This window comes from Anabrus simplex, chromosome 13 (genome assembly GCF_040414725.1).
Source record: "Anabrus simplex isolate iqAnaSimp1 chromosome 13, ASM4041472v1, whole genome shotgun sequence".
Classification (NCBI taxonomy): domain Eukaryota; kingdom Metazoa; phylum Arthropoda; class Insecta; order Orthoptera; family Tettigoniidae; genus Anabrus; species Anabrus simplex.
This window is the reverse complement of record NC_090277.1, coordinates 45,331,460-45,345,765: the sequence shown is the minus strand read 5'-3', so window position 1 is coordinate 45,345,765 and position 14,306 is coordinate 45,331,460. Positions and strand designations below refer to the sequence as shown.

At 43.6% G+C, this 14,306-nt stretch overlaps 1 protein-coding gene across 1 annotated transcript in view; it reads left to right on the top strand.

Annotated features, from left to right (window-relative positions):
* Positions 1 to 14,306, top strand: part of LOC136884796 (TOX high mobility group box family member 2) — a 690,340-nt gene that overhangs the window by 277,882 nt on the left and 398,152 nt on the right. The gene's annotated exons all lie outside the window — the stretch shown is intronic.

The window sequence follows — 14,306 nt, the reverse complement described above, 5'->3', positions numbered from 1 at the left end:
GAAAATTACATATTTAGGAAATTAGGTTACATTGTAAAGGTTTCGGACCGTTCCCGCGGATTAAACTGCTGAGCTAGCAAGAAATAAAGATGTTAAACGGCAATTACCTTACTGAAGACCTGCTGCCTGATGAAAGAGGCGCTTACCGCCTCCTGCTTTACGTCGATGCACTTAGTTAGATGTTGATAGAGTGGCTGAAAGACGAGAAAATCCGCAGTTTATAAACCCTCCGGGAAAGTTCGAGACCTTTCATGAATAATCAAGACACCCCCCCAGGTTTTTATTGGCTACATTAAACAGTTACACACAAAATAGAAGAAGAAATACGGGATAGGCTGAAAATTAATTACAGAAATTGTTGATAGGCTAACTTCAAAACTGGCGGAAAGAAAAGATAAATATTGCCAACCCACAAAAGAATGAACAAAATTTAGTAAAGAAACAAAACTTATGAGTACAAAATTTCTTCTGAAAGGTTCTTTCACTTCGCACCAGGGTGCATGATCATAGTTTTTATAGTGACCTCTATGAGAGACTGTCCAAACTTCTTGCTGAATGGCAAACAAAACAAGTAGAATTTCACACAGTTCAGGAAACTTCACCAAAAAAAATTACGGTAGTGACATCTTCTGAGAAAATGTATAAGTTGGTCCAGTTTTAAGTTCCGAGTTTCTCCTGTAGAGGAGGTTTTATTGGCGCTAGATTTAAAAGTGTGGCGTAGAGGTGAACCTCCCGGTACAGTTTTTATAATAAAATTTTATATTTGAGTCTGTATATGATCTGGAGGAAATGCTGAATGATTTGGACACAATGTTGGAGAAGAAGTGCAAGATGAAAACAAACAAATTGAAAATAAATGTAATGGAGTGCAATCGAATGAAGTCTGGTGTTGCAGAAAATATTACTTCAGGACATGAAGTCTTAAAAGAAGTTAGATGATTATTGTTACTTGCATAGTAGAATAATGATGGCGGAAGTAAGGAGGACATAAAACGCAGACTAGAACAAACAAACAAACAAACAAAGCCTCTCTTAAGAAAATAAATTTGCTCACTTCGTACTGTGATATTGGAATTAGAAAGACTTTTAAGTACTGAAAAACATTTGTTAGCAGACAAAGTAGGGATACCCATAATACGAAAAACGTAAAATTAAACAGTTTCATCAATTGTGCCCATCTTTGTAGGGCTAAAGGGCCCGGAAAGGTTTCAAATTCTGAGTCGTGGATAGTTTTATCAAACTTAAAAAAAACAAATTTTGAAAATCACTTCCGGCCTAAATGCAGTTCCGGAAAACCAGCCTAAAATCGATTGTTTCTTTATTCATTCTCTTTTTATTCAAATCCTAGCCAATTCACTTACTTGCACCATTCTTTCTGTAATGTGTTCCTTGGTTCAATACCATTCACCGAGCTCGATAGCTGCAGTAGCTTAAGTGTGGCCAGTATCCAGTATTCGGGATACAGTGAGTTCGAACCCCACTCTCGGCAGCCCTGAAGATGGTTTTCCATGGTTTCTCATTTTATTGCTAGTTGTTTTACGTCGCACCGGCACAGATAGCTCTTACGGCGTCGATGGGATAGGAAAGGGCTAGGAGTGGGAAGGAAGCGGCCGTGGCCTTAATTGAGGTACAGCCCTAGCATTTGCCTGGTGTGAAAATGGGAAACCACGGAAAACCATTTTCAAGGCTGCCGACAGTGGGATTCGAACCTACTATCTCCCAAATACTGGATACTGGCCGCACTTAAGCGACTGCAGCTATCGAGCTCGGTGGTTTCTCATTTTCACACCAGGTAAATGCTGGAGCTTTACCTTAATTAAGGCCACGCCTCTTCCTTTCCTCTCCTAGCCCTGCGTCCCATCGTCGCCATAAGAACTGGCCGTATCGGTGCCACGTAAAGCAACTTGAAAACACCAATACCCTCACGCGTTTAAAAAAAAAATGTTCAGTCCGAACGTAGTGATAAGAGCTTAAGTGAAACTCTGCATTGACTGACATTAGTGCTTGTAGTGGTTGAAGAAGGTAAACTGTTAATCTAATCGAACGTATAACGATGATTAAGAAAAGAATTGTAAGTTTTAGGAATAAATAAAGAATATATTCTCACATATTATTATATTTTATTTACCTAAAATTGCCAACGGCCGTAGCCGTGTTGAAACACCGGATCCCGTGAGATCTCCGAAGTTAAGCAACATTGGGCGTGGTCAGGAGTTGGATGGGTTGCCACGTGCTGTTGGTGGGGGGGGGGTAAGGGAATGGAGAAGCGGAAAGGAACTGGTCAACCTACCGCACGTAAACTCCGGTTCAGGAACACCTCTGGGGAAGTTCGGACCTGCCTTCGGGCAGACGAACCTTTACCTTACCTAAAATTCGTAGCTCATATCCCTAGGATGTTTGCAACATTGAGTTACTTGCCTGAAGGGATAGGACTGTGGATTTTGATGACTTTCGTCTGCAGTGTGTCATTGTATGGAAGTGAAACGTGGACGATAACTAGCTCAGAAAGAAAGATAATAGATGCTTTTGAAATGTGGTGTTACAGAAAAATGTTGAAAGTGAGATGCGTAGACCCAATCGAATTGGTGAGAGGAGATCAATTTGACCATAAGAAGGGAGAGAATGATAGGACACATCTTAAGACAGCCAGATCTTGTTCTGTTACTTTTTGAGTGGAGTGTAGGCGGTGGAAATGGCACAGGTAGACCAAGACACGAATATGACAAGCAGATTAGATAGTAGTTACGTAGAAATGAAAAGATTAGTACAGGATAGGGTGACATGAAAGGCTGCATCAAACCATTCTGATGACCCAAACAACAATAATACGGTGAGGATCGTAACAACTTTCCGTCATTTCAGAGCTGGTAGCTCTGACAATGGATTTTTTTTTCCTTATCAGCAGTCGTGTCTAATGCATAGCGAAAGCTGCCACATCCCGTGTGTAATAAATGGTAGACTTATGTTCCAGCAATGAATGAAATATCCCTCCCTTGTCACGTAGGTCCACCGGACTGGTTAATGTGTTTTGAATACTCTTGCGGTAGCAAAAAAAAACAGAGAATGTATGCATAAATTAGGATTAATTGAGCGATTGGTTGTGAAGGTATATTTTGTACTTCATTCTTATTATATCTGCAGCAGGAGTAGTAGTGTGCGTATGTTGGTCCAGCCCACTTGCAAATTGGACGAAATGGTGATGTATGACCTCCACATAACAGCATGTGAATAAGACCTTTCTCTGACCTTCTCTCTCTTTTATTTTCCAACCCCTCTGCCACCATCATGACCCTCTCCCACCACAACCCCTTTTTCGTATTTATAAACAACAACAACAACAGGGTTAAAAATGTCTCGTTTTTTTCTCCCCTCTCTTTCGTGCTAGTGGAAGTAACGGTGGGTGTATAATACATCATTAGAGGAGGACGTTAACATACCCTCCAGTAATGGATTCACTCCTCCATGGAGGAGGAAAAAGATGGAACGGGAGGGTGAGGAGGGGAGGGGAAGAAGAGGGTGAGGTTGGAAAGTACTGAAACACGTGGACGTTTTTTTTTCCTTTTCGGACGTCTCTAAACATCAGAACAGCTCGGATATTATTTGAGAGTAGTTGAATACCTATTGTTGACTGTAGTTGAATATCTATTGTTAACTGTAGTTGAATATCTATTGTTAACTGTAGTTGAATACCTATTGTTGACTGTAGTTGAATACCTATTGTTGACTGTAGTTGAATACCTATTGTTGACTGTAGTTGAATATCTATTGTTGACTGTAGTTGAATATCTATTGTTGACTGTAGTTGAATACCTATTGTTGACTGTAGTTGAATGAATATCTATTGTTAACTGTAGTTGAATATCTATTGTTGACTGTAGTTGAATATCTATTGTTGACTGTAGTTGAATGAATATCTATTGTTGTCCGACTCGTTGGCTGAACGGTCAACGTACTGGCCTTCGGTTCAGAGGGTCCCGGGTTCGATTCCCGACCGGGTCGGTGATTTTAACCTTAATTCGTTAATTCCAATGGCACGGGGGCTGGGTGTATGTGTTGTCTTCATAATCATTTCATCCTCATCATGACGCGAAGGTCGCCTACGGGAGTCAACTCGAAAGACCTGCACCTGGCGAGCCGAACATGTCTTCGGACACTCCCGGCGCTAAAGGCCATACGCCATTTCATTTCAATACCTATTGCTGACGGTAGCTGAATATCTATTAATAATGTTATTGGCTTTAGGTCCCACTAACTGCTTTTACGGTTTTCGGAGACGTCGAGGTGCCGGAATTTTGTCCCGCAGGAGTTCTTTTACATGACAGTAAATCTACCGACGCGAGGCTGGCGTATTTGAGCACCTTCAAATACTACCAGACTGAGCCAGGATCGAACCTGCCAAGTTGGGGTCTGAAGGCCAGCACCTCAACCGTCTGAGCCACTCAGCCCGGCGAATACCTATTGTTGAAGAGGTAGTTTTCGTAACATCATCAACCGGCGCATGCCTGCCTCATATCCGGAGGCAACGCATTTGATTCCAGGCCACGTCACGGACATTTCCCTCGATCTGAGAGCTGGTTCGAGGCCAAATCAGCCCACATGAGAAAACCAAGAAGCTGCCTGACGGTGAGGTAGAAGCCTCAGTCTAGTTGGCTAAGTTGACCGCGCGATTAGAAGCGCGCAGCTGTGAGTTTGCATTCGGGAGGTAGTGGGTTCGAACCTCACTGTCGTCATCCCTGGTTTTCCGTGGCTTCCCACTTTCACGGTCTGTGTTAGTGAGACATAAAGGAAACTTCACTGAAACGGGAAACCACCAGCTTTTTTTCATGTTTCGATTTGCACGAGGCTTTTATACAAGCCTGAAGTACAATATTTTCTTTTAGAAAAGCAACATATAGTCTACTACTGGAGGAGAAAGTTTTTAAACGCTCTGAGGAAACACCGTTCGTAGCGTGCGAAATGCCCTACTTTCTAAAGTAATTACTCCATTCATTATTTATGTAAATTAAAGAACAGAAAATTATGAATTATAATTTTCTTATGGCCCGTCATTACTCTAGCTGTTCACAGTTTATATCCGTATTCAAAACACGCTCAGTTGAGGAAAGAATGTATCACTCCCACTAACGGCGTAAAACAGCGGATTCTTTCTCCTAGTGAGGCATTTCTAAAATGTATCGCAAATGTTCAGGGAGCTATTATTAGGGCCCAGGTTCTTACGTAATTACACACTCCATTCATTTACTTGTGAACAACTGAAGATGAAAACTTTCGGCGAAATGTGGTTCTGATATGGTTATAACTGTGTTTCATTTTAAATATAGTGTTAAGTTAATAATGTAACATTTTTGTGCGTATTTAGGTAATTATTCAAAACATTTAAAAATTGTGGTAGCTCGTTTATTTACAGACTGTAGTAAAATAATTGGCGAACTTCATCTCATATAGAATATATTTCATTTGCTGAAGTTGGCTTTAAAATTCCTTCAAAATTGAGATTTCTAACCCTTTGTGAAATACAATTTGTCCGAAACTCAACTGCATACAAGTGCAATAATCCTTTCTCAGAATATGGGATGGCTGGGTGGCTTTCATTGGTCAGAGTTTCTAATAAACTCTTGGAACGAAATCTAGATTATTCAAGAGTGGCGGCGGTAAGGACTCCGCAGGCCCCACGGGGCTTGTGAGGGGCACATAACTGTTTCTTAATTCAGTAGCTGAAGACTGATTTTACATATTGATCAAGCTACAGCACACAACACAGTATTATTTGTATTACGAAGGGTTATTCTAACCTTAGGTCGCTGTAGTTCAGAGCTTCTTTCGTCAATAGAGGTACGATAGATATTTCTGAAAGAATATGGGTTTCCCAACCTGTTCCAAAAATAACCATCCCTTGCTGCCATTGACAACAATCAACAAGGCTTTTGAAGTAATTAGCCAGTTCTGAGAACCCAGTAGTCAGCGAAGATGAGAAAACAAAAACATCGTCTGTATCTAAACATGAAATACTGAAGTTTAGAGCCAGTTTATACCTCTCGGCAGTCAGTGTAGCTAAGTAGGACTACGATGGACGGTTGAGTTGTATATTATTTGGTCCTAGGAACGAGATTTATTTCTTAATATTGTGACGGTCAGCGTGTTTTGGTTGCTATTATTATTATTATTATTATTATTATTATTATTATTATTATTATTATTATTATTATTATTATAAAGCAGGAAAAATCTATTGTTAAATAAGCACATAGGAATTGAAACCAGGAAAAAATTTGTTAAAACCTTTGTTGTTTGGAGTGTGCTAACTTACGGTTGTGAGACCTAGACTTCGGGAAAACAAGCACAGTCGAGACTAGAAGCTGCGGAAATGTGGTTCTGGAGAAGACTAACAGGGACGAGTTGGACAGGAAAAAAAAAAAGACTAATATCCAAATCTTGAATGGCGTTAATGAGAAACGGGTCTTAATTTATTCATTAGAGCAGAGGAAAGCTAAATTTCTTGGACACGTCCTCCGACATGACACCTTTCTCCAGAGTGTCTTCGAAGGAAAGGATCTAGGGAAGAATTCGAGAGGAAGACCACGCCTCTCGTACCTTAGGAACATGATCACTCAGCTGAGTTTTGCTTCCTGTGTCACGAAGAAAAGCACTGCTGAAGACCGTGGGATGTAGCTTCAGTGACAAGGCTTAGCCTTTAGATAATGGATTATTATTATTATTATTATTATTATTATTATTATTATTATTATTATTATTATTATTATTATTGTCGTTGTTGTTGTTCATTGTAATAATATAAAACCTTGTACTACGAAATAAACTTGTAACTTTCCTTATCAGGAAAGGAGGAGCCCATTTTCAATTATTGCGGGTTGGGGGGGGGGGAGATTCTTAACGCCGCTACTCTTATTCAGCTCTGTATCTGTCTGCAAGATCATTGGTGGCGAACAAGAAGAGTCCCTCGGAAGATATTTCATCCAGCTCGTTTTATCTGTTAAAATATGCACCGGTAACTTGCTGCGATGTTCAACGTTCCTTCTCAGCCTACAAGAGATTTGTGTTTTTTTTTTCGGATCAGCACCAAAACATTACAATGGAAAACATGGATAAGTACTTGGTGACACAATGCGCATGCTCACCACAAGACACCTCGTAATCTGCAGGTCTTCGGGCTGAGCAGTGGTCGCTTGGTAGGCCATGGCCCTTCGGGACTGTTGCGCCATGGGGTTTGCTTTTTGGTACATAGAAGCCAGTGGTCAGGAAGACGGTAATAACGTGAGGAAGATGACTGAAGTGTGGGTGGCCTGTCATAAGAGGTGACTACAGGCGCCCAGGACCTTTTAACTTTGGAGCATAGGTTGGTGACCACAAGACCCTTACCAGAGTTCTGGCATTGATTTCCTCAATTACAATAGGTATGAATCTCTGGTTAGCCCCACAAATTTCTGAACATTGGCACTTAATGGTGTCACTCTCCTCACTTTCATCTATCCTGTCTGACCTCCCTTGGTCAACTCTTGATTCTTTCTAGGTTTTCCTCGTTGTTGCGTATCTTTTCGGTATCCATAAACATTCCTATTTTGCTTCACTCTGAATTTCTCGCATTTCGTAATTATGTGCCTAGCCATGTAGTAGGTTTTTTTTTGCTATGGGCTTTACGTCGCACCGACACACATAGGTCTTATGGCGACGATGGGATAGGAAAGGCCTAGGAGTTGAAAGGAAGCGGCCGTGGCCTTAATTAAGGTACAGCCCCAGCATTTGCCTGGTGTGAAAATGGGAAACCACGGAAAACCATTTTCAGGGCTGCCGATAGTGGGATTCGAACCTACTATCTCCCGGATGCGAACTCACAGCCGCGCGCCTCTACGCGCACGGCCAACTCGCCCGGTATGTAGTAGTTTACTGTCGCACAACGTGCGATAGTTGTGAACACCTTTTATCAGAATGGAGTATGTTATTCAGCAACAGTCTTCGCGCGGAATGAAGCACCAAATGAATCAACAGTTCGTAGAGTTACGGTGAAGTTCAATGAAACTGGTTCAACAGTGAACGTTAATAGTTCTGGATGTCCTCGTCCGGGCTGATCTCAGCAAAATATTGAGGTGGTTCGTGCCAGTGTGCCTGTTAGTCCATTGAAGTCGGTTCATCACCGTTTCCAGGAACTGCGGATAGGATATTTGGTATAGCGAATTCTCCGGTACGCCCTGTGGGTGTGGGATGCAGACGAAGAGTACACCCATGGTATCCCCTGCCTGTCGTAAGGGAGGAATAAAAGGGACGACCAACGGATGTGTTTGGAACTATGAGGTTACTTTTGATTAGTATCATCACGCGAAGAACACTATGGGTCTGTGATTAGTATAATTAGGGGAGGACCACCATGGGTCTTACATTACCTGGGATTAGTACCATTATATGACGAACACCACGGGTCTATGTTACCTGTGATTAGTACCACTATGTGAGGAACACCGTGGGTCTATGTTATCTGTGACTAGTACCACTATGTGAGGAACACCACGGGTCTATGTTATCTGCGACTAGTACCACTATGTGAGGAACACCACGGGTCTATGTTACCTGTGATTAGTACCACTATGTGAGGAACACCACGGGTCTATGTTATCTGTGATTAGTACCACTATGTGAGGAACACCGTGGGTCTATGTTATCTGTGACTAGTACCACTATGTGAGGAACACCACGGGTCTATGTTACCTGTGATTAGTACCACTATGTGAGGAACACCACGGGTCTATGTTATCTGTGACTAGTACCACTATGTGAGGAACACCACGGGTCTATGTTATCTGTGATTAGTACCACTATGTGAGGAACACCACGGGTCTATGTTATCTGTGATTAGTACCACTATGTGAGGAACACCACGGGTCTATGTTATCTGTGATTAGTACCACTATGTGAGGAACACCATGGGTCTATGCTATCTGTGACTAGTACCACTATGTGAGGAACACCACGGGTCTGGGCGTTTCCTGTGACTAGTACCACTATGTGAGGAACACCACGGGTCTATGTTATCTGTGATTAGTACCACTATGTGAGGAACACCACGGGTCTATGTTATCTGTGATTAGTACCACTATGTGAGGAACACCACGGGTCTATGTTATCTGTGATTAGTACCACTATGTGAGGAACACCACGGGTCTATGTTATCTGTGATTAGTACCACTATGTGAGGAACACCACGGGTCTATGTTATCTGTGATTAGTACCACTATGTGAGGAACACCGTGGGTCTATGTTATCTGTGACTAGTACCACTATGTGAGGAACACCACGGGTCTATGTTACCTGTGATTAGTACCACTATGTGAGGAACACCACGGGTCTATGTTATCTGTGACTAGTACCACTATGTGAGGAACACCACGGGTCTGGGCGTTTCCTGTGACTAGTACCACTATGTGAGGAACACCATGGGTCTGGGCGTTTCCTGTGACTAGTACCACTATGTGAGGAACACCACGGGTCTATGTTACCTGTGATTAGTACCACTATGTGAGGAACACCATGGGTCTATGTTACCTGTGATTAGTACCACTATGTGAGGAACACCATGGGTCTGGGCGTTTCCTGTGACTAGTACCACTATGTGAGGAACACCACGGGTCTATGTTACCTGTGATTACAACCACTATGTGAGGAACACCACGGGTCTATGTTACCTGTGACTAGTACCACTATGTGAGGAACACCATGGGTCTATGTTACCTGTGATTACAACCACTATGTGAGGAACACCACGGGTCTATGTTACCTGTGACTAGTACCACTATGTGAGGAACACCATGGGTCTGGGCGTTTCCTGTGACTAGTACCACTATGTGAGGAACACCATGGGTCTATGTTATCTGTGACTAGTACCACTATGTGAGGAACACCACGGGTCTATGTTACCTGTGACTAGTACCACTATGTGAGGAACACCACGGGTCTATGTTATCTGTGACTAGTACCACTATGTGAGGAACACCACGGGTCTATGTTACCTGTGACTAGTACCACTATGTGAGGAACACCACGGGTCTATGTTATCTGTGACTAGTGCCACTATGTGAGGAACACCATGGGTCTATGTTATCTGTGACTAGTACCACTATGTGAGGAACACCACGGGTCTATGTTATCTGTGATTAGTACCACTATGTGAGGAACACCACGGGTCTGGGCGTTTCCTGTGATTAGTACCACTATGTGAGGAACACCACGGGTCTGGGCGTTTCCTGTGACTAGTACCACTATGTGAGGAACACCACGGGTCTGGGCGTTTCCTGTGACTAGTACCACTATGTGAGGAACACCACGGGTCTATGTTTCCTGTGACTAGTACCACTATGTGAGGAACACCACGGGTCTATGTTACCTGTGACTAGTACCACTATGTGAGGAACACCACGGGTCTATGTTATCTGTGATTAGTACCACTATGTGAGGAACACCACGCGTCTATGTTACCTGTGACTAGTACCACTATGTGAGGAACACCACGGGTCTATGTTATCTGTGAGTAGTACCACTATGTGAGGAACACCATGGGTCTATGTTATCTGTGACTAGTACCACTATGTGAGGAACACCATGGGTCTATGTTACCTGTGATTAGTACCACTATGTGAGGAACACCGCGGGTTTGTTATCTGTGACTAGTGCCACTATGTGAGGAACACCATGGGTCTATGTTATCTGTGATTAGTACCACTATGTGAGGAACACCACGGGTCTATGTTATCTGTGATTAGTACCACTATGTGAGGAACACCGTGGGTCTATGTTATCTGTGACTAGTACCACTATGTGAGGAACACCACGGGTCTATGTTACCTGTGATTAGTACCACTATGTGAGGAACACCACGGGTCTATGTTATCTGTGACTAGTACCACTATGTGAGGAACACCACGGGTCTGGGCGTTTCCTGTGACTAGTACCACTATGTGAGGAACACCATGGGTCTGGGCGTTTCCTGTGACTAGTACCACTATGTGAGGAACACCACGGGTCTATGTTACCTGTGATTAGTACCACTATGTGAGGAACACCATGGGTCTATGTTACCTGTGATTAGTACCACTATGTGAGGAACACCATGGGTCTGGGCGTTTCCTGTGACTAGTACCACTATGTGAGGAACACCACGGGTCTATGTTACCTGTGATTACAACCACTATGTGAGGAACACCACGGGTCTATGTTACCTGTGACTAGTACCACTATGTGAGGAACACCATGGGTCTATGTTACCTGTGATTACAACCACTATGTGAGGAACACCACGGGTCTATGTTACCTGTGACTAGTACCACTATGTGAGGAACACCATGGGTCTGGGCGTTTCCTGTGACTAGTACCACTATGTGAGGAACACCATGGGTCTATGTTATCTGTGACTAGTACCACTATGTGAGGAACACCACGGGTCTATGTTACCTGTGACTAGTACCACTATGTGAGGAACACCACGGGTCTATGTTATCTGTGACTAGTACCACTATGTGAGGAACACCACGGGTCTATGTTACCTGTGACTAGTACCACTATGTGAGGAACACCACGGGTCTATGTTATCTGTGACTAGTGCCACTATGTGAGGAACACCATGGGTCTATGTTATCTGTGACTAGTACCACTATGTGAGGAACACCACGGGTCTATGTTATCTGTGATTAGTACCACTATGTGAGGAACACCACGGGTCTGGGCGTTTCCTGTGATTAGTACCACTATGTGAGGAACACCACGGGTCTGGGCGTTTCCTGTGACTAGTACCACTATGTGAGGAACACCACGGGTCTGGGCGTTTCCTGTGACTAGTACCACTATGTGAGGAACACCACGGGTCTATGTTTCCTGTGACTAGTACCACTATGTGAGGAACACCACGGGTCTATGTTACCTGTGACTAGTACCACTATGTGAGGAACACCACGGGTCTATGTTATCTGTGATTAGTACCACTATGTGAGGAACACCACGCGTCTATGTTACCTGTGACTAGTACCACTATGTGAGGAACACCACGGGTCTATGTTATCTGTGAGTAGTACCACTATGTGAGGAACACCACGGGTCTATGTTATCTGTGAGTAGTACCACTATGTGAGGAACACCATGGGTCTATGTTATCTGTGACTAGTACCACTATGTGAGGAACACCATGGGTCTATGTTACCTGTGATTAGTACCACTATGTGAGGAACACCGCGGGTTTGTTATCTGTGACTAGTGCCACTATGTGAGGAACACCATGGGTCTATGTTATCTGTGATTAGTACCACTATGTGAGGAACACCATGGGTCTATGTTATCTGTGACTAGTACCACTATGTGAGGAACACCATGGGTCTATGTTACCTGTGAGTAGTACCACTATGTGAGGAACACCACGGGTCTGGGCGTTTCCTGTGACTAGTACCACTATGTGAGGAACACCATGGCTCTATGTTACCTGTGATTAGTACCACTATGTGAGGAACACCACGGGTCTATGTTATCTGTGAGTAGTACCACTATGTGAGGAACACCACGGGTCTATGTTATCTGTGAGTAGTACCACTATGTGAGGAACACCATGGGTCTATGTTATCTGTGACTAGTACCACTATGTGAGGAACACCATGGGTCTATGTTACCTGTGATTAGTACCACTATGTGAGGAACACCGCGGGTTTGTTATCTGTGACTAGTGCCACTATGTGAGGAACACCATGGGTCTATGTTATCTGTGATTAGTACCACTATGTGAGGAACACCATGGGTCTATGTTATCTGTGACTAGTACCACTATGTGAGGAACACCATGGGTCTATGTTACCTGTGATTAGTACCACTATGTGAGGAACACCATGGGTCTATGTTACCTGTGATTAGTACCACTATGTGAGGAACACCATGGGTCTATGTTACCTGTGATTAGTACCACTATGTGAGGAACACCACGGATCTGGGCGTTTCCTGTGACTAGTACCACTATGTGAGGAACACCATGGCTCTATGTTACCTGTGATTAGTACCACTATGTGAGGAACACCATGGGTCTATGTTACCTGTGACTAGTACCACTATGTGAGGAACACCATGGGTCTATGTTATCTGTGACTAGTACCACTATGTGAGGAACACCATGGGTCTATGTTACCTGTGATTAGTACCACTATGTGAGGAACACCATGGGTGTATGTTACCTGTGATTAGTACCACTATGTGAGGAACACCACGGATCTGGGCGTTTCCTGTGACTAGTACCACTATGTGAGGAACACCATGGGTCTATGTTACCTGTGATTAGTACCACTATGTGAGGAACACCATGGGTCTATGTTACCTGTGATTAGTACCACTATGTGATGAACACCATGGGTCTATGTTACCTGTGATTAGTACCACTATGTGAGGAACACCACGGGTCTGGGCGTTTCCTGTGACTAGTACCACTATGTGAGGAACACCATGGGTCTATGTTATCTGTGACTAGTACCACTATGTGAGGAACACCATGGGTCTATGTTACCTGTGATTAGTACCACTATGTGAGGAACACCATGGCTCTATGTTATCTGTGAGTAGTACCACTATGTGAGGAACACCACGGGTCTATGTTATCTGTGAGTAGTACCACTATGTGAGGAACACCATGGGTCTGGGCGTTTCCTGTGACTAGTACCACTATGTGAGGAACACCACGGGTCTATGCTATCTTTGATTAGTACCACTATGTGAGGAACACCATGGGTCTATGCTATCTTTGATTAGTACCACTATGTGAGGAACACCATGGGTCTGGGCGTTTCCTGTGACTAGTACCACGATGTGAGGAACACCACGGGTCTATGCTATCAGTGAGTAGTGCCACTATGTGAGGAACACCACAGGTCTATGCTATCTTTGATTAGTACCACTATGTGAGGAACACCATGGGTCTGGGCGTTTCCTGTGACTAGTATCACTATGTGAGGAACACCATGGGTCTATGTTACCTGTGATTAGTACCACTATGTGAGGAACACCACGGGTCTGGGCGTTTTCTGTGACTAGTACCACTATGTGAGAAACACCATGGGTCTATGTTACCTGTGATTAGTACCACTATGTGAGGAACACCGCGGGTTTATGTTATCTGTGACTAGTGCCACTATGTGAGGAACACCACGGGTCAGGGCGTAGCCTATGGTTAGTACCACTATGTGAGAAACACCATGGGTCTATGTTACCTGTGATTAGTACCACTATGTGAGGAACACCACGGGTCTGGGCGTTTCCTGTGACTAGTACCACTATGTGAG